The sequence below is a fragment of the Protopterus annectens genome, chromosome 3.part0 (genome assembly GCF_019279795.1).
Source record: "Protopterus annectens isolate FY-2018-M chromosome 3.part0, PAN1.0, whole genome shotgun sequence".
NCBI classification, from domain to species: Eukaryota; Metazoa; Chordata; order Ceratodontiformes; family Protopteridae; genus Protopterus; species Protopterus annectens.
In genome coordinates, this window is record NC_056731.1 from 635,610,333 (window position 1) to 635,633,743 (window position 23,411).

General features: G+C 44.6%; 1 protein-coding gene across 1 annotated transcript in view; it reads left to right on the top strand.

Moving 5' to 3' along the window:
• LOC122796501 (anillin-like) overlaps positions 1-23,411 on the top strand; it is a gene marked incomplete at its 5' end in the record, with an annotated part of 1,089,678 nt that overhangs the window by 420,649 nt on the left and 645,618 nt on the right.

The following is a 23,411-nucleotide window of genomic DNA, read 5'->3' on the forward strand; positions in this document are numbered from 1 at the left end:
GCAGAGTGCACTGTTACATTTTTCCAGCTCCACATCCATTGCAGTCTTTTCATATTTAAGAGAACAAGCTTGTGGCTTTCATTAATATTTACAAATGACAGAATTATCTGCAAAATTCTAGCTATCTAGGCTGGTAGCCTTCACCTATCTTCACACCTTAATCTAAGATAACCATCTACACAGTGAGCCTCCTACCAGTGGCCTTCAGAAGCCAAAGTAAGTTTCAGTCAAAGAATTGATGACCAGGTTGACACCTTGGTGACACCACCAGTCTTACAGAGCCCCATAGATGGTGATTCCAATGACATTTTGCTTTGTGTATTTAGTTCCACTCCCCTCATCAGTGTAGTCCCCATCTGTGCTGACCCCCTCTGCTGCTGTAAAGGCTGTAGAGGGAATTGCTGAGACCAAATGCTCGCTCTTGGATACCTGTGAAAGACTTCCACACCTCAAGGATCTTGGCTGACCTTCCAGCATTGTGTGTTTGAGATTTCAACAGATGTTGGATAATGGACAAGAGCAAGACCTTTTTGATAAGTTTACTAAGCTCCATCTTAAACTATTTTGCCTTCAGTATAATAAACCCAATGCCTGAAGGAATTGCAACCAACTGCTGTGCTGATACTTAGTTTGACATTCTACTGTAGAAGTACTGCTTTATTTGTCACACTCCCTGGGTTTTTCTGGAATTGATTTCCCCTCACCCTTCCCCCTGACTAATGGGGTAACACAAGGTTCTGCTCTGGGTCTGCTGCTGTTCACTGCGTATGTGCCACCATTAGGAGATGTTGTTCCTAGGATAGGATCTGATGTTTTTTCCATCCATCCCACAACTGATGGGTCTCTGATCTGACTTTGGACTCTTTTTCCCCAGACTTGACATTTGTAGCTCACCCCCCTAATCCCCAACATTACCTCAGATCTTGTTTGCCGCTCTTGGATATGAAGTGTTCGCTCAGGCTTCTGTTTAGTTAAGTGTTTTACAGTTTTTTGCCATTTGAAACCTTTAGATACCTTTGTGGTATATTAGCAGTCATGTTTTCCTTCATAACACATTTCTTTGGAGTGGAAGACTGTCATTCAGGACTCCCCTCAGACTTCAAAATCCTCTCCAGACCTGCTCCCATACCACAGAGGCTACTTGGAAGCCTAAGTGTAAGAGAAGATGCATTGACTTGCCCCAGAAATCCTTCACAGAATACACTGATTTTAATGAAGGGGCAGGGACCCCAGATCACTCCATGAGGACGTCTCATTCAGGTAGATCTCGAGCTTCTAGGACAGAAAGGAGATTGGTCTTCTGAAGCCCTTTTCCAGGAAGAATTTATGCTCCTTGAGGCTTTTGGTTCTGGCTCAGTACTCCAGGAGTGGTTCCCTTGGCTGATGAAATAGCGGATTTAATCTCTCGCTGGGCACAGAAGGAACCTGACATCAGAGACCAATCACAGGAAAACCAGACAAGTTTTTACCCTTAAAGACTGCTTTCATTGTACCAAAGGCCTGGCAGTGGATGTCATGATAGTGATGGCAGCCATTAAAAAGCATCTCACAGAAGAAAGTTCTTCTGTCCATCCCCCTAAGAGACCAAGACTTTGGACAGATTTTGGAAGCAAGTTTATGCTTAAAATACCTTTTCTTTAAGATCTGGGTCCACGTCTGTGGAAGATAGGAAAACTGTGAATTTGCAGCTGGCCACACTTCATTCTCTGTAGAATGCCTCCATGTGTCTTGTATCCAGTGCAATAGAAGGTGTTTCAAGAGATGCAGAAACTGTCATTGCAATATGGAGGCATGCCTGGATGTGTGTTGTGTGACTTTGCAGAGCCATTTAGGACATTTTTTTTATCAGTGTTCCATTTGATGGGTTAACCTTGTTTGGCCCTAAGGTCAAAGACCCAAACTCCAGGAGTGAACAGGATGGGAAAGCTTTCTGCCAGAGGCTTAGTTTTCTAAGCTACCCCCAAGGAACTTCCTAAAATCAGTTAATACCCCTTTTTAGTGTTTCAGAAAATCGCAAGGGTTTTCTTAGGAATCCTCTAGAAAAAGACCCCCCCATCACCTTTCTAGTAGAGCCGGCTTGCAGAATCAAGGCTTTAGGGATCCTTTCTCCAAGAGGCCTTTTCAGCTCTCCTGAATGGTTGTCTGACGTCTGCACTCTGGAGGCAACTGGGAGGATCTTTTCTCTGGACCTAGAAGCCTGGACTTCCATCAGCTAAGATGTCTTGGTGAAGACAGTAATTTCCAGAGGCTGTTTCATCTCCTTTCTGTCCACCTCCCCTGCATAAGAAACTACCCAACATACCAGCCTCTCATAGAAAAGCCGCAGCCTTAGAAAAAAAAAGCTGCTGCTAGACAAGCGAGTCATTCAAAAGGTCCCACCAGATCAGCAAGGGTTTGGAACTCATTCCAGATTCTTTTTAGTGTCAAAAAAGAATGGGTATCTAACCCCAGTTCTGGACCTCAGTCACTTTAACCAATATGTCAAACACGCAACATTTTGGATGGTCACTGTACAGTCTATCCTACTGTTTGAGGAAAGATGGCTAGATATACTCGATATTCTTTTAGATGCATAACTACCACATCAAAATAGAGAGAAGCTCCAGGAGCTTCCATTGCTTCTGGCTGGGAGCCAGTCTTTTCCATTTCACAGCACTGACCTTTGACTTACTAAAGCCCCCCTGGTGTTTGCTAAATGCATGGCAGTGGTTGCTGCTCATCTGACTGCAAGGGTAACAGGTGTTGTCCTTCTATTCATATGCTGCAGTATTCATAACATGGGGGAGTCTCCCTCTGGCTGACTCGTTCATCTGGCCAGTATACAAAAGTTCTATCGCTACTGTGAGGTATGTGCAACATTGTATGGTACCCAAAATGTATGTCTATCATAAAGTGATGTCTGGTATAAAACAGATGGCACGTACCAGACCTCAGAGTTTTCTTGCTGCCTGATTGTCTGCTCTGGTAATCTCTTGTCAGACGAGTTACTAACCTTGGCTCAGATAAGTACCCCATTGGGTTTTTCATTGCAATCTTTGGCTACTGTGTACTGTTTTGATTCTTTGGCTACTGTGTACTGTTTTGATTCTTTGGCTACTGTGTACTGTTTTGATTCTTTGGCTACTGTGTACTGTTTTGATTCTTTGGCTACTGTGTACTGTTTTGATTCTTTGGCTACTGTACTGTTTTGATTCTTTGGCTGTACTGTTTTGATTCTTTGGCTACTGTGTACTGTTTTGATTCTTTGGCTACTGTGTACTGTTTTGATTACGTGCCAGCTAGGAAGGGCAAGTGTCATTGTGGAAGGAAGATTCCACATAAGGACTCTCATGACCTTTGTTTATTTTGTGGCCCGGATCTCTACCTTACTACCTGTGCTATTTGTAAGGTCTTTGTACCCAAGACCCTACGTAGTCGCTTAGCTTCCCTCAACTTGTATCTCAAAAATCAACGTCTTAAGTGTCCCCCGCGCGACATGGAAGCCACGTTGGGCCCTTCACCCCAGCTACAAGCTAAGAATGCCAAGAAGCCTAGGGCTGATTTACCCACTGCTCCCCCTTTCCTGGACGTCTCTCCTGAGGCCGATGTTGGCCCAGAGACTGATCTGGAGTCTGTAGATCCTCCTTTAAAAGGTACCAGTGTGGAAGCCATGAAAGACCCTACCAGCATGTCCTTAAGGGAATTGCAGGTGTCCAACTCTGGCATAGGGTGGAACCATGGCTCGTTGTGACTGAGGGTCTGCATGGTATTACCCAGATCATAGTGCAGGAGGATGTCCCTACCAACACTGTGGAATGTAGGCGGACGTCTCGCCCATCCACTTTCCACCACATGTAGGCTTCCAAAAAGAAGAAAATTAAGACTAAACATATTTCTTCTGCCCCTCAGGAACAACCTGCGGATTGGCAGGCCTTCTCAATGCCTTTATGGTTTTGAGGCAGTCCCCTGCTCTGTCTCCTTTCTCCTTCCATTCCTTCCTCTATCCCTTAAAAGAGGACTTCAGAGGAGTTTTCCCCAGATGTGGAATGCTCCGGGGATGAATCTTTGGCTTACTCAGCCCAAATATCTTCAGCTTTGGGGTATGCCTCCCCAGAAGAAGAATCTAATGGCACTGATTTCCCTGGGGGAGGATACCTTGTTTGGGGAAACTATCCCTAAGATGAGGGAGTTTTTCAAGTGGGATTGTTAGGTCTCAGACATCCACACAAAAGGTACTATGACCTGCTATAGATGGACTCCCTATTTGCCATATCCTCAGTCCTGCCAGCATTCTTTGATGCCTTTCCTGCTGCTTCCAAGAGCCCAGATTTTCAAACTGCAGCACCCAAAAGGCGAGATATAAAGTGCCAGACGACTTCAAATTCCTATTCAAATGTCCCTCTGCAGACCCTGCTGCCATCTCAGTTTCTGCAGACAAAACATCCAAGATGCTAAATTCCACTTCCCTGCTCCCCTCGGATAAAGAGAGCTAGGTCGTGGAGAGAATAGGAAAAAATGATAAGTTGTCTATCTCGCCTTCATTCTTGCTGTTTGGGTTCAGAGCCGACTCTCGGCTCCGACTCTGCCATTTTCTAAAGCTCAAGAGCTACTTACTAGCTCGAGGCCTCCCTATATCCCACAATGACTGGCGCTAGACCCCCAGATCTCGTTTGCCGCTTCAGCTACGAGGTTGCGCTTCACTGGCTCAGGTCGTATTAATCTTTTGTATTTTTAGTAGTTAAACTTTTAGAGTATATTTTTCAGATTTTTTGTTAGATCTCTGGTAGTACTGTAGTCTAGTCTTAGTTTTCCCTGTATTTTCTTCCCATAGGAAACTTGTTTTTACTCAGAGCCCCCCCCCCCATCTTAAGTAGGCCGTTTAAGTTAGAGGCTATCCCCTTCCCTTTTATATTGTTTTTCAGTAGGAAGTAGTGTTTAGCCTTTGTAGTCTAAAATCATAGTCTTAGTTTTGTTAGTATAGTTACCTAAACTTTTTTGTGTGAAGGTGGGACACGTGTGTATGTGTGTGTGTTTGTGTGTGTGTGTTTCAGTGTGTGTGTTTTTTGCACTAGTCTAAATTTCTTCCTTTGGTATTCCCTCTGTCTATAAAATGTCAAAGGATACCAAGGTATCCGGGTTCAAGAAGTGTGACTCGTGCTGTCAGAAAATGTCTCTGACAGACTGTCACACTTCTTGTGTTTATTGTTTGGGTGCCCTACATCTGCAGGACTCTTGTTTGGTATGTCATGCCTTTAGTCCGAGAGTCCTGCTGGAGCGTAGGAACAAGTTAATTCTCAGGGGGTTACTAAAACTCAAGGGGTCTCCAGCAAAGTCTCAGCCAGCGAAAACACCTAAGCCCACCAAGCTGTTCCAGTACGGAGCCGTCGCCAAGTGGAGCTTCTGCTTCAATTTCGGTTCCGGCCGAAACCGAAATATCAAAATCTCTCTCTGCTCCGACCTTGGTGTCGGAGCCGTCAGGGAGCCGTAAGCGATCCAGGTCGCCATCCCCGGAGTCGATTCGCTCGGCTCCGGGATCACCTTTGCTACAGTCTGAACGAAGCCATAGGTCCCACTCTTCTCGGTCCTCGAGGCTGTCCGATCATAACTTGGAGAGAGTGGTTAGCAGACTCCTCAAATCGCAGGCCCTGGCTAAAATTTTAACTAGCCCTCCTCCTCAGGCTGTGGCTGCTCCTTTTTCTGAAGTAGTTTCTCCTCTGACTCCTCCTGTCAGTTCGGAGCCGGAGCTTGTTGGGGCTCGGATCCTGGAAACTGCACCGATGCTTCCCCTTTCGGCTCCTTCTTCAGCTCCGATCTCTTCGATGGTTCCGTCCTTGGAGGGATCTGGGCGCAGAGTCTCCCTCATCAGCTCCAAGGGGGCGAGTGGCATTGGACCCTTGTCCTACCCCGTTCTCCCTCTCAGAGCCTCGGCGCAGGTAAGCTCGGCTCCTACAGCGGCCTTTTGGTGCCGGAGAGGATTCCCTTCTCCTCGGAGCGGGGGACCTCTTCTCTGCCGGACAGGGGCGCCTTCGAGGTCATGAGGAGCGTGCTGACTTCCGAGTCTGCACCTTGATCAGCCCTTTCAGCTCCTCCCCCCAGGGTGCCTGCTTCGGTCTCTGCCCCTCCTCTAGACTCCAAGCAAGGGGATCAAATGCTCCAGGTCACCCCACTGGGTGTATCTTCCGAGGCCTCCCCTGAAATTTCAGAGGAGCCCACTCAAAAGAGGAAATGTAAGAGGAAACATGTTGACTCCCCAGAGTCTGTCACTTCAGATACTGACTTGGAGGATTTGGAAGGGGTCCCCAAGATCCCCCTCTGAAGATGTCTCTTTCTCAGACATCCTTGAGATCCTTAAGCAGAAGGGGAACTGGTCTGCCCTTAACCCTTCTGAGGACGAGTCGGTATACTTGAATGCGTTTGGTTCTCACCCCTCCACCTCCTGGGTGTCTCCGCCTTTCTATCCATTAATGGAAGTGGTGGCTCTGAAGGCGTGGCCAGCTCCGGACATACTGGAACCAACCCCCCGCAGGCCCACTAAGTTTATTACGGCCCCTCAAGATAAACCAGTTTCTGACAAAGGGTGTCCCCGTTGATGCCATGGTGGTAGCAGCTGCCATGGAAAAGGAGTTGGCTGACACTTCTCTACCAGTCCATCCCCCTAATAGTCTAGGGTGATGGATAGATACGGGAAGTGGATGTTTTCCTCAGCGACCTTCTCCATGCGGTCACTGAAATATTTGTGCCACTTCACCCGTCTTCAGAGGGATCTCCTCAAGGAGCTAGGAGATACCCTGCAAGATCCATCAGCTGTGGGGGCTCAAGACAAGATAAACTCCCAGCTGGCGACTCTTAATTCTATTGTTAACTCCTCCATGAGGCTCATTTCGTATGCGGCCGATGGGGTGAGTAGAGCCGCAGGCACAGGAGTTTCTTTGAGAAGACATGCCTGGATGCGGTTATGTAACTTCGCTGATCCATTCAAGGAGTCTCACTAACACCCCTTTTGATGGTTCGGCTCTGTTTGGACCTCAGGTGAAAGATACACTTACCAGGTGTGAGCAGGAAGGCAAGACTCTCTCTGCCGTGGGAGTCCGTTTTTCCACTCCCTCTAGACCATACCCTAAGGGTCAGAAGAGTGGGAAGATGTGGTTCCAGAAACCCCAGGGAGCCGTGCCTGACACACGTGGTGAGTTTCCCTCCAGAGGCAGAGGAGGGAACAACAATAGACACCGCCTGCGGGGCAGAGGGGGACCGCAGAATCAGGGCAGCAGAGAATCTTTCTCTGACAAGCCCTTCCAGCACCCCTGAGGGGCTGCCCGGCTGTCCGCCTTCGGAGGCAGTTGGGGGAAGGTTGTCTCTGTACCTAGAAGCCTGGCGTCTCGTCAGATGGGTACAGCCTATCATATCCGGAGGTTGCAAAATCCTGGTTCTCCACACTCCCTTAAAATTAAACAACCCCATCCCAGATGTTCCCCCCAGTCTAAGGGAACAGGCAATACAAGAACTTTCAAGGCTGCTAAAAAAACGGGCCATCCAACAAGTCCCAGCAGACCAGCAAGGATCTGGAATCTACTCAAAGTTCTTTTTGGTACCAAAAAAGACAGGGGACCGGAGGCCTATTTTGGTTCTCAGCAGACTGAACAGGTCTGTTTAAAGAACGAAGTTCCTAATGGTCACGCTTCAGTCCATTCTACCCTTTTTGGGTCAGGACAATTGGATGCGCTCCATAGATCTTCAGGATGTGTACTACCACATCAAAATGGACAGGTGTTCCAGAAGGTTTCTCCGCTTCAGGCTGGGAGCCAGTCATTACCAGTTCAGAGCCCTGCCCTTTGGTCTCACCACAGCCCCCAGGGTGTTCAAATGCATGGCAGTGGTTACCGCTCACCTGAGACGGCAAGGATTCCAGGTGTTTCCATATCTAGACGACTGGCTCCTTACTGCTACCACCAGACATCAATTGCTGAGAGCCAGGGATTATACCATCCAAACATGCTCCAACCCTGGTATCTCAATAAACTTCGAAAAGTCTGCATTATTGCCTTGTCAGTCTTTAACCTTTATAGGCGCAAGATTAAATATGAAAGATCTGTCTGCAAGACTTCCAGTAGACAGAGTGGCAGACATTCGCCGACATGTGCAGGTATTAGGATGCAGAAAGATTTGGGCCAGATTCGTCCTAAAAACCTTGGGTCTCATGGCGGCAGCAATTATATTAGTTCCCCTGGCTCATTTTCACATGAGGATTCTCCAGTGGATGCTTTTCACCCAATGGTCCTTTCAACAACTTCCTTTGTCTCTCACAAGATAATAATCACACAGTCATGCAAAGACCACTTGGCTTGATGGATGGTCTCTCCATCAGTACCCCAGGGCAGATCATTTGTCTTTTCTCCTCCAGTTGCCATGGTGACCACAGATGCCTCCCTGATCGGGTGGGGGGGACATTTTCAGGGCAGGACTGTCCAGGGCACCTGGCAACCCCACGAGTACCAATTGCACATAAACGTCTTTGAGATGAGGGCGGTGCTTTTAGCGTTGCAAGCTCTTCAGAACTCTCTAACCACTGGGACCATTGCAATTCAGACAGACAATATGTCTGTAGTGTGGTACATCAACAAGCAGGGTGGAACCAAGTCATATCCCTTATCTCGAGAAGCACTCAGACTATGGCAGTGGGCAATCTCCTCTCAACGGTTTCTGACAGCAACGCACATCCCTGGGAAGTCCAACGTCATAGCGGACCGGCTAAGCAGAGCTGTTCAGAGCAGAATCTTCCGCAAATGGGGTCAGCCTTGCTGCGACCTTTTCGCGACTCCTCTCAACAGCAAGTGTGGCAGTTTCTTCACTCTCTTCCCTCTTCCCGGACACTCCCCCAGAGACACTCTAGTTCACGATTGGCCCCTGGGACTTCTGTATGCATTCCCACCCTTTCCACTAATTCCCAAACTAATTCAGAAAGCTACCGTGCTGGGTTGCAGGATGATCCTCCTTGCCCCCTACTGGCCTCGACAAATCTGGTTCCCATTCCTGCATCATCCCCTTCTAGAGCAGCCTTGGAATCTGGACCCAGATGTCCTTCAAGGATGCAACTGCAGTCCTGACATATGGGTTGTCCTGCCTCAGGCAGCCTTGATCGCCGGATTCCAAAGTCCAAAGTCGTCCGGGCTGATGATGCCCTTTTCCCGGACGCCAGCGCCTGGGTAATAAAAGCGTCAACCAGCCGCCCATCTTTTTTTGCTTTTTTTGCGCGCAGCAGAGCAGCAGTTTGCAGAAGCAGTTTGGTCCTGTGTTTTTTGCAGCTACTGTGTCAGCTTCAAAAAAAGTAGGGGAACGCTTTCTTTTCAGCTCAGCAGATGCCGATGTCAGATAAAGTGAAAAGTTGTAAAAGGAACTGGGAAACACATATTTCCTATAATACCACTCTTACTGCTTACACCACCTGCCGGCCACTCAACACACGGTCGTGCAGGCGTGCAGCTTTTCCAATTTACCAGTGTCTTCACAGGATTATTTTTGTACAGTTGCACATTTTGGGGAAGATCAGATTTTGTATCATGCCGTTAGCTTTCCGACCTAGGATTTAAAAAGCGAGGGGAGGAGGAGGACCACCCAGGCACCCCGCTTGGCCGACTACCGGCTTGAGCCTACCGTCAAGTCTCTTCGTCTCTCTCTTCTGAGACCGAACCACTACAGACCGGACGCACCGCCGGTATCCACCCGGGTGCCGGTTCCCTCCTGTTCTTCCCCTGTCTTCTCCCTCTGACTCTGGAGGATGGCACTGACACAGGAGCCAAGACTACTCACAGGCCGGGCCTGCACACATTCCTCAGTGTCCACCCATAAAGAGACTCTCCGGGGCCTCTAGGCAAACAGGCCCTCAAAAGTCTCCAAGATCTGTTTCTTCTCTTCTTTTCCTCCTTCTTTTATTCTTTCTTTAACTAGGATTTTATTACCTAGGGGTTTTAGGATCTTATCAGGCCTGGCTCTCAGCCAGCTTCAGCTTGACAAGAGGTCTAGGGTTGAGCTCAGATTCCTCCTCCCAGGCCTCAGGGGAGTCTGCACCCCGGCTCTCAGGATATGAGGCCTCAGCCGATTCCTTCCCGGGAGGCCTTCCCGGCCCTCTGAGGATTCTGCCTCTCCTCTGATCCTATTTCCTCTGCTTCCCTCCTGAGAAGAAGGGCCTTTTCCATGCTTTAAATTCTTCAAGGATTCTAGGAAGGAGAGGTAAAAAGAAAAATTTACCTCAGCAGGGAATATAGCTGAGGGAATTTAAAAAGCTACCTTAGCATGGACCTTAGCTATTGACAGTGCTTATGTGTCAGCTTAGATGTGCTCCTGCTAGAAGTCAGCCCCAGACAGGTACCCCCCTCCCAGACACCCCTCAATTTCTGTACACACACAGGTGACCCTGAGCCTATTTCTCAGGGCGGGCCTTAAGGGAGGTTCTTTCACTACTAAGAACCCACTCCCCTTGAAAAGATTCTTAGAGTTAAGAACCCAATTGAATACACCGAAGTATACCCACCTTCCACTTTAGAAAAGAAAGTATTTGTCAATTCCATTTGATTCAGTGATTCAATGTCATGACTACATGTTGGAACTGGCTTCTGGCTTCCCTTAGATAGAAAGGGATGTGAAGAAATGCAAGCTATTGGAAGCAGGTTAGCAGCCATTTAGCAGCCATGGGAATCAGTTGATACTATGAAGCACATTTTCACAGCCCATGTAGGCAGCAATGATGAAACATTGCCAGCTTGTGTCATGCATTGTTAGAGGAACAAACATTGCCAGACCATTTAAAGGGTAAAGAGAAAAAAGACCTAGTTAAAGAAAAGCTGAAAGATGAGGTTTTAAGAAAGAGAAGCTAGAAAGTGCTACTGCAACAAAGCTACAAGAGTTTTTTCCCTCAAAAGAAATCAAGGCAAAATCAGAAAAGATTCAAAAGGTCTTGGCCTTCTAAGAGATGGTTCCAGAGTAAAAAAAGGGTAAAACAGGCGTAAGTGGTGGAGAGGCAAGCAAAGAGGGAGGGCAAACAGGCGTCAATGGCAAGAGACGGACCAGAAAATCAGACTTGGCAGAGGCCCAGCCAATGGCAGGACTGATTCATGGGAATGACGGGGCACCTTCCATGGGGCCCAGGCAGGACAATGAAATTGACTTGATTCTTCCTCCGCTTCTTTATTCTCAAAAAAATTTGCACAACATTAAAAGGAAAAATGAGACCAAAATTAAAAAGATAACCTCCATTTTCATAGATAAATGGATACTGAAAAAAAGGACATAGCGAAAAAGAAATACCTTCCAACAAGAAAAACAAGAATACTCAACAAACCAAATTGCTAAGGTTCAAACAAGAAAAAGGAAAAGGTTCATGGACAAGGTCAAACCTTGTTCAAAGAAAATTGAAAAATTCAAAAAAAAAGCTTTCAAGACACACCCATCACTCAAGTGTCTTCCCTGTTCAAAGAAAATTTGCCAAAAAAACTCTGGACATGACTTGGCCAAATACTTGAATGTGCTGGGCAAGGGTTTACAGGCAAAACAAATGACTCTACAGCAAAGGGATATTCTGCCAAAAGTGACTCTTGATCTCAAGTCAGTGCCCTTCTTGGCAGGCATCTGCTTCATTGTAGAAGACTCCTCAAATTTGCAGATTATACCTAGCATTTATAAGTGTTCTCATTGCATTGCAGGCTACACCCCTTGCCAGCCACTACTCTAGCAGCAAATCAGCCCTTGCAGCCACATTGCCTTAAGAAAAATATACCGCAAACCTTGGCAACTGCACAAATACTTAGATACGACCCATCCAAACAATGCAAAAACTGCAGATACCTTGTTTCAACAAGACCATTCGGGAAATCACAGGAAACCTATTCCTAAATCAAATAACACCAACATAAAAAGCACTTATGAAGAAGAAACTTAAAAATTAAATGCATCACTGAGGACAAACAAAACACACTCAGAAAACTGCACAAAAAAACATGCATCGCTGGGTTCAAAGGCTGCATATGAACACAGCAGATGACTGCAAGGGGCAAATCCACTGACATGGTGAAACACAATCATCAATATGAGGTCTGCATTTGCATGAAACAAAGCATATGGTCTCAACACAGCCAGAAAGCAAAAATCTGAAAGCACTCACACCCACAGCCAAAACACTGTGATGATCCACCAAGCACAAAGGACAGAAAAAAAGTGGATGGATTCAGCACCTTCAACCAAATAAAGAAAATAAATGGAGAGCAAGCCAGATCAAAAAGCTCATGCAACAACAAAAGCAAAGGACACAGGAAGGGCATGCATAAGAGCGAGCACACCCAAGGAAACAAGGATCAAAGGAAAGTACCTCAGTCATAAAAAAAAAATGCACATCCAGGTAATTCTCTGCAATCAAGTGCAACAAATCTCAGTTGGGGAAGATAAACACCAAATAGAGCTACAATCCCAGTTTGTACCAGGTGGGACAACAATTATCTGGGCAGACAGCTAAGCATTTCTATGGATCCAATCACACAAATGGATGTTGCATCCACATCCTTCTAGCAAAATAGCTCTACAGCATGGGAAGGCGGGATGTAGGACAAAGACAGCTTCAATCACCATCTGAAAAAAAAGTTTTCAAAAAGACACTGCCATCCTCAAGCATTGAAGGTGGGATCTCTCTATGGGGGAAAATACTTCAACAGACATTTGCCCAAGCTCTTGATCTTTAAGCCTTGATTTAAAGAACAAGACAGAACCAACTTCATTCAGCTTCATTTTTCTCAAGCACGCTGATGACACTGCCTCTCACTGCAGAGGAACCACACACACCAATCCTTTCCCACACTCAATGTCCCACTGGAAGACAACAGACTACATCAAGACACACTCCAGGCTTGACACACTAACTTGACACTGGCTTGAGACGGAGCTGGACACACACTCCACACACACTTCAAAAAGGGTAAAGATGATATGGCGGAGCACTGAAGACCTTCCACTAGGAAAAGCACAAAAAATAAAAACTTAGATGATGGAACAGGAAAAGGGTCAAGACCACTAGAAAACATACTCAGACTAGAAAAAGATACCAGAATAAAAGGAATGAAAGATGCCAATTAGAAACAACAAAAAAAAATAAAACAGATCCTGCAATAATCATAGATTTCTTATCTGATGGCCTTTCATATTCTGGAATAAAAAGTGATGACTGACCAAAGATCTGGGAATGCTTCAATCTGCAAATAAACCAATTGCCTGCCTACATCTTCTCAGATTCATGCTTTCAAATTAACTCTTCCTTTTCTGAACCAGCAGCATCAGAAAGTCTCCCAATGCTAAAAAAGATACTTCTAGTTTCCCTTTGAACCCTCAGCCCAAGAAGAGTCTCTGAGTGCCTGCCTAACAATTACTTCTAACCTCATTAGCCTTTCTTCAGCAGTAACCTTTGAGAGAGAATTCTCTGTCATGCAGGTCACCTTCTCCAAGGAACCCTCCCAGAGTTTTGAAGTCTGCCTTGTTTCCTTCTCTACCAAACAGAACCAGGAGCAGAAGGAATCAACCTATTTTTTTCGACAGACACCTTTTCTTTATTTACCATAATTCAGGAGAAAGTCTTGCAGAAATTTCTTCATAGGGTCATGCCATTCTCACAAGTCCTTCCTCTACAAAAATTCTAAATCCTCACTACTTCCAAAATGAGACTTCTGCACCTTTTTTGAAAGCTTACAGTTTGCAAAAAACAGACATTCCAAAGACAACAGTTTTGCTTCCACAGCTTTTTTTTTTTTTAAACAACAAAAGCAATTTCCAAGAAGACTTCAGTAGCTGCTTTCTGAAATTCCATTTTATTCACCCACTTTTAGACATTAAAACCAGCCTTTTTACCCAGGTGGCAAGGGCCACATTCATTCAGCTACATACACCACTGCTTAGCATTTTCCAGCATTACAACCTGCCTTTACAAGCAGGGCTACATTTATGCTAGGCCTCATTTTCCAGACATTAGTTTCTACCTTTCTTTGTACACAGGCATTGCACAGATTTCGATAGGTATAGTTGTCTTTGCAATTCTGCCAGGATCTTTTGTTGGTATACTTTGGACCCCTACCCCTCATTTGCAGTATTCAAGGTAATCTTTTATGATGCTTTTGTTTATGCATTGGTTTTGTACTTTGTTTTTCCTTTCATGTTTAGCGTAGATGTCATTTTAGTGCACCTGCCCATCTTTTTACTCAGACCTACCCCTCTGTGGTATACTTTTGCTTTTACCCTCATTTTAGGGACCCCTGCAGGTCATTTTCATTCATGGAGAAGTTGGATGCCAGCAGACTTTTTTGGAGATTTTTCTTGATTCAAGGAACCTGGGTAACTGGGGCAGGTGAATCTATATGTATAACACATCAACATGGGATATTTTTTCTGACATTATATACCCCAGGTGTGCACAAGGCAGGGAAAGCCTGCATCAATGACATGAGACATTACTTATCGGGATAATTTCTGGACCTCCTGATCCATCAGTCAGGTGGGCTGCATCAGTCTCTTCAGTCTCTCAACCTCACGGCTTGGTTGCTCCACTTCCAGCCTTAGCCAGGCTTCCCAGTATTTCAAATTCAGTGCGTGAGATTATCCTTTCTTCGCACAAACTTACAACCAGGAAGACTTATGCTAGTAAGTGAAAACGTTTCTCTTTCTAGGCAGAGGCTAGAAATATTGATCCCTTCACAGCCCCTGTCCATAACGTTCTGGACTTCTTAGCAGAACTTTTTCAAGCAGGCTCCTTGTCGGCCACCATTAGAGTTCAATTACTGGCAATCTCTAATTTCCATACGGGCCTGTCAGAATCCAGCATCATGTCCTATAAGCTTTGCAAAGCCCTTCTGAAAGGAACAATCTTGCTCAGGCCTCCAGTGAGAGATCCGCCGCCTCCGTGGGACTTGAATTTGATCCTAGCTTCCTTGATACTACCTCCCTTTGAACTGGCAGCTTCCTGTTCCTTGAAATTGCTTACTTGGAAAACCCTCTTTTTGGTGGCCATTACTTCAGCGAGGAGAGTTTCTGAACTTCAAGCCCTTTGTGTTCGTCCTCCTTACCTAGTTTTCCATAAGGATAGAGTTTCACTCAGGACTAATCCTTCGTTCCTTCCTAAGGTCCCCTCTGAAAATAATTTGAATCAATCCATTGATCTGACCGTCTTTTTTCCAAATTATTCCAACAAAGCTGAACACAAATTACACCAGTTGGACGTTCATAGGCAATTACATTTCTATTTGCATAGGACTGAGCAAATAAGGAAATCAGACCAACTCTTCCTGTCCTATGCGGAGGGTAAGCAAGGTCGACCAGTGTCTAAAGTAACCTTATCCAGGTGGTTGTCGTGTATTATTACCTTTGTTTATCAGTTGAGGAATAAAGATCTCCCTGCTAAACCTAAAGGCCACTCTACTAGGGCTTTAGCTACATCGGTAGCTTTTCAATCAAGACTACCTATGGAAGCCATTTGTGCGGCGGCCACATGGGCCACCCCTCATACCTTCATTTCACATTATAAATTGGATCTGGCCTCTAGGAGAAGAGCTGATTTTGGTTCCACTGTGCTGAAGAGTCTGTTCCGATGAGCCACCCAGGACTAAGGTGCTAGGGACGCTGTCCCAACCAGCAAGAATGAAGGCGGGATAGACAACTTAACATTAAGAAGTTATGTACCTACCATAACGTTCCATGTTAGTTGTCTTCTTCTTGCCTTCCTTCTTGCGTCCCACCCTCCATCCCCCTAGCCTAGATAGACCGAGAAGAGTCCTCCTATGGGTCTTGTCACTGGCTGAGTCTTTACTGATAATGTCCTCTACCTTTCTCTTCAGCCCTGTAGCTGAAGTTTTTGCTATTGGGATGGGTTGTCCTTTTGTATTATGATGGTGTTAGGTCTTCCAAACGAGATCTGGGGGTCTAGCGCCAGGCATTGTGGGATATAGGGAGGGCTCGAGCCAGTAAGTAGCTCTCGTGCTTTAGAAAATGGCTGAGTCGGAGCCGAGAGTCGGCTCCGAACCCAACCAGCAAGAAAGAAGGTGAGAAGACAACTAACATGGGACGTTATGGTAGGTACATAACTTCTTTTTTTTATGCTTTAGCTACTCTGGGCTTCAGGGCCATTACTATCAGACCCATATGGCCAAGTATTATTTGGCTCTTTCGGATGCTGGCAAACTATTATCTGAGCTTCCTGACTCTCCCACTAAGGCTAAGCTTTCCTTCATTCTTAACTCTTCAGCTCAGGTTGCACGGCTTTCCATAAAGTGTAGCTATTGTGCTGTGGAGGAATCTGCTACAGTGGCTGCATCTGGGCCAGTCCTAAGCAGGTATTCTTGGCTCAGGCTCCAATCTTTGCCTGATGACATTAAGGGAAAAATCATGAATGCCCCTCTGGACAACAAGGCTTTGTTTGGTGCATGAGCTGCAGAAATCTTCAAATCCCTTCAGGAGAAGGAAAGAGAGCTGCAAGACCTGAAGCATATCTTTGTCTTCCCCGGTGCCCAGGTTCCAGAGAAACTGTCCTACCAAGGCCACCTTTGTTTGAAAGTCTGTAAGGCCCCAATCTTCCAAACGTAAGAGGGATGCCAGGAAACAATTTTCCTCAATCTGCCTCCTCTACTCCAACACAGAAACAGCCCTTTCAAGCTAGCCAGGTAGTCTGTGACTACCCATCTCTTGTGCCATCGACACCTCTGTCCTTTGCCTCTCTTACTCTCCCTGCTTGGAAACTGATAACTCAAGACTATTGGGCCCTTTCCATCATGCTGCAAGGATACTTTATGGTGTGGAAGACTCCTTCCCCCTTCAGGCGTATTCCACAACCTCCAAAAGAACAACTAGAACTCTTTTGCCAAATTATTTCCAACCTCCTTTCTCAGGGCACTATTCAGGTGGTGCCCCCTCCCAAGCAGACCATTTCCACTTAATTTCCAAGACTATTTATTTCTGTTGTGTCTCATGGAAAGAATCTACCCTCTCCTGTTAGGGCACATTCCACTAGAGCAATTTTTAACTCTGGTACCTTCTTTAGAAGGCCTGGACACTTCCTCTATCCTGGAAGTAGCTACTTGGTCCTCTGTTCATACTTTCACGAAACATTATAAACTTGATGGCATTTCCAGGTCCAGAGTTCGTTTTGCCAGGGCTATTCTGCATGAGTTTGTAGAGAGTGTTTCTCCTTCTCCGCCCAGTTCTTCTGCATGAGCTTTGGTACTCTCCCTCATGTTATGACTACTTCAGCATATGAATAGAAGGACAAAGAAAAGTTGTGTAAAATCTTACTATAATCATAGTTGTGTAAAATCTTAACATAATCCTACATGTCCTTCTCTTCTATATGCTGCAGTATTACTCTCCCCCCGCCTTCCCTTGATGCTTGTCAGTTTACTGGTGGCATGTTTTCCTTACCTTGGATCAGGCTGGTGCTCTCTGCTGCATTCAGTTCTGAGGTCTGGTACGTGCCAACATCCGTTTTATACCCAATGTCACTTTGACAGATGTACGTTTTGGATACCATAAAATGTTGCAAGTACCTCACAGTAACGATAGACTTTTGTATACTGGCTGGATGTATGTGTCAGCTAAAGGCGGACTCCCCCATGTGTGCTACAGTATACAGAAGAGAAGGACATCTATGGTTATGGTAAGATTTTACACAACTGTTCTTTTCCCTATCTAGACAGTTGGCTTCTTCCTGATCCTACCAGGACTCTGCTAGTCCGGGCTAGAAACTATTTACTTCAGCTGTACTCCAAACTTGTCAAATCACTTTCCCCATTTCAGGTCCTGGAGTTCATAGGAACCCATTTGGACACGACCACTCAAATTGCAAGGTTACTGGAGAACAATTTACTCACCCTAAGAAATCACTCAACTTCTTTCCCATCAGAAATGTAGAATTTTGCAGGCCGGTTACTTACTGAGCTGTCCAGATACCATCACAGTTTGCTGGTGCTGTGGCATTTGCACTGGTTGGTGGTTTAGTCTGTTACAAGTTCACATCCTGGTATACCTTGTCCTTCACAAGTTGGATCCCCCTAGTTTTAGGGAGCTACCAATTGATAGCCTGCCCACAGTCTGCACACTTCACCTTTAGGTTGCTTGAGATTCAGAGGATGTGACCTGAATCTTCTGGAGAACTTTCCTTTATATATTATGAAACTGTCTTTGGAACTTTCTGCTTGGCTGAGGTTGATCCTGACGTTTGATGGTTTTAAGCACTCCAGGTACTACGTTTTTGACCTGATCTAGTGAGGGCTATCCTTTCCTGCTAGATTCGGCTATATTTGTTTGTATTATTGTTACTGTTTACATGCATTTGTTTTTATAATGTTTTAAAGTGTTTAGCATATTGGTTAGGGTTAAACTGAATGATTTGTCATGGAGAAGTGCAAGTGAGGAATGCAAGTTAACTACCTAATATCTGTTAACTATGATTTTGTAGATTTTTGCTGCTTGTTTAAGGGTAGGATAGTGTAGATTGTGAAAGAATGCATTTCTGGTGTTAGCTTTTTGACTACTCGGCTGTAAAGCAATGGCTTGATTACAGAGCTAAATAGCTAAAATTATTGTAGAAATTGGATTGCATATGTGTAATAGGAACTAAGTTGATTGAGTAATAGAACTTTTTGACTGGTAGAAGACATTAATCATGTGAGTAGGGGCCATTATTCACGGGGGTGGTAGATGATTGAAAACTGAATGTCATACAGATTTGTTATCTTGGTCACAAGAAGCGTGTCAGTGCCTTGCTTATGCAGACTTTATAGTAGACAGTAGATGCCTTGCATGCTGATGTGATTAAATAATGTGAAGCACAGGTGCACCTTTAAAACTCAAGTTTCAGAGGGAATACTCGTGGGAAATGGCAGTAGTCACACGGTATCACTAGGGAGAAAATTGTGGTCTCGACTGAAGGCACCAGGCAAACTGTTTTAGATCTCTGCAGCAGGGGGAAATTGTGATAAGCCCCTGACTGTACTGGGCAAATAGTTTTAGGTCTCTATATAATTTGTTCTCAGAAGTAAGCTCAAACTGGTAAAATCTACCAGACAGTCATTGGAAACTAACACTGTATATGTAGGTATTGTAAAACCTAGTTCCAAAGTCCATGTGTAATAAGAGTCGGTTAAACAAGATAGATGCAACATTCATGAGGCATAAAGATGTCTGCTGAGTAGTTTTTTTCCCCTTGTGGTTTGGTACCTTCAAGACCGGCTCTGGAGAAGTAAAACTGCAGTGGGACTCACCTTTTTACAGCCCTAAATTTGGCAGCTGAGAGGGTGCACACTTTTATGATATTTCAGATTTTGGAATTGCTTTTCTAGTCTAGTGCTAAGTCTCTGTTTCAAATGGCAATTTAAGTAGCCAAGTGGAAAATGTTTTATATTTCTGAGATGGGCTGCCCAGTTTTTTGAAGTTTACAATTCTTTTTCTAGGTTTGGGGGTGCTGTTTTTAAAAATTCTGACTTTAATTTTCAGATTTCTGTGTAAGTGGCTTTTATGACATATTTTGCAATTCTTGGATGAGTTGCAGAAAGTACAAGCTTAGGGCACCATTTCAGGATTTGCAAGCCTGTTCCATTGCATTCATATGCAGTAGCCAAGTCGAAGTTATGACAATTGTAAAACTGGAAACAGATGCAACATTTGAAAAAAAATAATAATTTAATACTGCCAGTGATACTCTATATTCAAATAGTGTAGCTAATTTATGGAACCACTACCACTGAAATCCAGTCAGAATGTAAACTCCTTTAACACACAAGTAAAACTTCACCTATCAAATCAATGGCTCTGCTGCTGTACATCTCCAGGATAAATGACACTATAATTCAGCTTGCCATATTGTCAAACCATTTCTCTTGACTTGAAAGTTGTAAGACACAGGATTCTCTTCACCAATACGTGAATAATTTTACTAACATCTCTGAACCATCTGCATAGGTTGAGACACTGCCAGTCATCCCGACTGTAGAATTCTAATGTAAAACTTGTAATAGCATATATAATTCTCTGAGCCTGCTTAATACTCTAAACACAATACAAACATTTATACATAATCCAATATATATATATATATATATATATATATATATATATATATATATATATATATATATATATATATATATTTATTTATTTATTTTTATTTATTTTATTTTACATTTGTTGACCGGGTAGTCTAACTGGATATATGTCCATTTTCAGTAGAGGCCCGGTGAGAAAAGCTCCAACTAGTGAAAGAACCTGTCTATAGATGTACAAAAATTTAGAATACAAGTAAAATTCATACAAAAAATGCAATAAAAACATTTTTCAAAGTGATCACACATTTACAAGTACGTGGAAACAAAAATGCAAATTACTGGACTTGAATTAGTGCAGTTATTGAGGAGGTTGCTAATAAATTGTTGAGTAAGGATAATAACTAACAGTACACAGAATAGAACATAAAATAAAGGAAGATGTAAAGGAAGAAAAATAGAGGGTGGATGAGTACTTGTTAGAGTAGTAAGACAAGTTACGGTTTTAAGAATAAAGTAGTAGATAGGATTATGATGGAGAGGTAGAGTTGTAGTTGTTAAGTTAGGATTATTACAGAGAAATGTAGGATATGATGAGTCAAGTAATTAGAGCAATGTTGGTCAATCGGGTTTAGTACAAGTGCACATCCAGTGTGAATTGAGGAAAGACTTGAGTTTAATTTTAAACTGAGATAGAGGGAAGTAGGTTCCAGGTTTTTCCAACTGTGTTAGCAAATAGATATATATATATTCCTGTAGCATTTCACATATGGGAAATGCCCAATAAGATCAAATTTATATAAAGGTAAGAATAGATTTAGAAAAATGCTGCTTTACTTGTTTGCATTTGTTTACTGGGAAAGTCTGAGTGGAAAAAAAGCATGTTATGTTGTCCTATCTCGCCTTCATTCCTTGCTGGTTGGGTTTGGAACCGTTAATCTGTTCCAACTAGGCCTATACAAAAGCTCAAGGACTTCCACCGGCTCGTGGCTAAACCCTATCCCATCATGCTCAGGGAAGATTACCCAGATCTAGTTTTCCGCTAAACAAAATCTGCTGCTTCCATGCAGGCTCTGGCTAAGAAAAAAATTTCTTCTTTATTAGTTACTAAAAATTGTCAAAAATGGTTCTTTTTTGTTGTGGTTTAACTGTTTAGACTGTTAGAAAGTAGTATTTAGCTGTTTAGGGTATTCGTTCTACTGTTGCTTGTGCTTTTCTGGTGGCCATCTTTCTACCTCTAGGCCTGCTTGATTCTTTCCCTATCCCAGTTTCCTGGCTCGTTTAAGTTAGAGAGTTTGGACTAAATCCTTTCTGATTTTGTTGGGTAGCTTGTTTAAGTTAGAGTTAAGTTCCTTTCGGCCTGTTTAACTTAGAGGGCCTGTCCCCTTCCTTTCTTCTTTCCCTATGTTAATTAGGAGCAGTTTGTTTTAGAGAACTACTCCTCCTTGTCCTTTAGTGTAGTAAGCTGTAGTGTTGTTGTGTAGTCGTTCTACCCTTTTTCTGTATAACAAAAACAAAAATTGTGTTGTTTTCCTAGTTGACTGTAGTTAGATTTTGTTTGTGTTAACAGGATGTCGAAAGATCCTAAGGAATCAAAACCTTTGGGTTTTAAAAAATGTGCCAAATGCAATGAAAAGATGTTTTTAACTGATGGACATTCCAGTTGTGTGTATTGTTTTGGTGCTGTTCACCTGCAAGAATTGTGTCCTTTCTGTCATGCCTTCAGTTCAAGAGTATTAATGGAAAGACAGAATAAGTTGATTGTGAGAGGTCTTTTTAAAACTCTGTTTTCAGAGGCTTTAGAAGGGACTCTGAGCACTGCCAAAACGAGTCAGAAATCCCCGTTTTCTAGATCGGAGAAGCCTGGTAAGAGAACATCTTTTCTTATTTCACACACTGAGCCAACAAAAAAACTTAGCAAGGAACCATCTTCTGACCCAAAGGCTTTTGGGCCTGAGAAATCATCTTCGGCTCCTGTTGTGATTTTGGAGCCAACAGAGTTTCAATTTCGGAGCTGGTCCCGTCTTGGAACCGATCTCCTTTGCTGCAGCCAGTGAGGTGTCCGACCCTTTCTTCTCAATCCTCCAGGAGCCCCTCTGGTGACTGTGGAGTGTGTGGTGACTCCGACCTAGAGGGACTTTAAGCCGACTAAGACCACTTGCCCTTCATAGATTCCTCCTCCAGCTTGTTCTGGGATTTCGGAGTCTGAGTGCTTGAACCCGATTTGTTGTGGAATCTGTGCAGAGACCTGCTCTGAGCTCTTCGGGCCGGACCCTTCCGACTTCCTTGGTTCCATCAGAATTTGAAGAGTCTAGGAGCCGACGTCCTCCCATCGTGTCCATTGAGGAGAGTCTGATTGGACAGCTGTCCGATCCGAATCTACGTCTCTGGGCTTCAGCACGGGTGAGCTCTGCTCCTACTTCGGCCTCTGAGCCCACAGCCTTGGTTTGGGGTGGTTCTTCTGGTTCCTCTGAGCCAGGGGCTCCCTCAGATCAGGGCCAAGGGGCTTTCAAGCTGATGAGAGTGCTGTCACTTCAGACTGCTCCGCTCTTAGGTCCAAGTACTCTTCCCCCAAAGCGCCAGTGTCTGTCTCAGTGCCATCACATCCATCCTAGGTGTGGAGACCCAAAGCTTCAGGATGCTCCATTGGGCGACGCTATTTCTTCTGAAACCTCTCCGGAGTATCCCTCTGAGGAGGTCCCTCGGAAGAGATGCAAGATGAGGCATTTAGACTCCCCAGAGAAATCCATCACTTCAGACATGGACCTCGAGTCTGAAAGGTCCCCATGGTTACCCTCTGAGGATGTCTCCTTTGCAGACATCCTAGAGATCTTTAAGCAGAGAGGTGTCTGGAAGCCCACCAACCCTTCTGAGGATGTCTGTGTACCTGGACACTTTTGGGTCTCACCCTTCCACCTCTTGGGTGTCTCCACCTTTCGACCAGCTCATGAATGTAGTCCGTCGGAAGGCATGGAGCTCTCCGGATTCAGTGGAACCCGTTCCTAGGAGGCCGAATAAGTTCATCACTGTGCCTTTGGAGAAGGAGTTTCTTAGTAAAGGTGTCCTGATAAACGCTATGGTGGTGGTAGTAGCCACCAGGGAGTTGTCATAGAAATCCTCATCTGTCCATCCATCAAGCAAGGAGTCTTGTACAATGGACAAATACAGAAAATGTACATTTTCATCCGCGTCTTTCGCTCTTAGGTCGCTGAACTACCCGACCCATTTCACTAGGCTTCAGAGGGATCTCCTGAAGGAGCAACAGATGCCCTCCAAGGTTGGTAGTTGCGGGGATTTTGGATAAGGTTTCTTCCCAGCTCTCTACCTTAAACTCTGTGGTGAACTCTTCCATGAGGCTCATTTCTTATGCAGCCAGTGGAATGA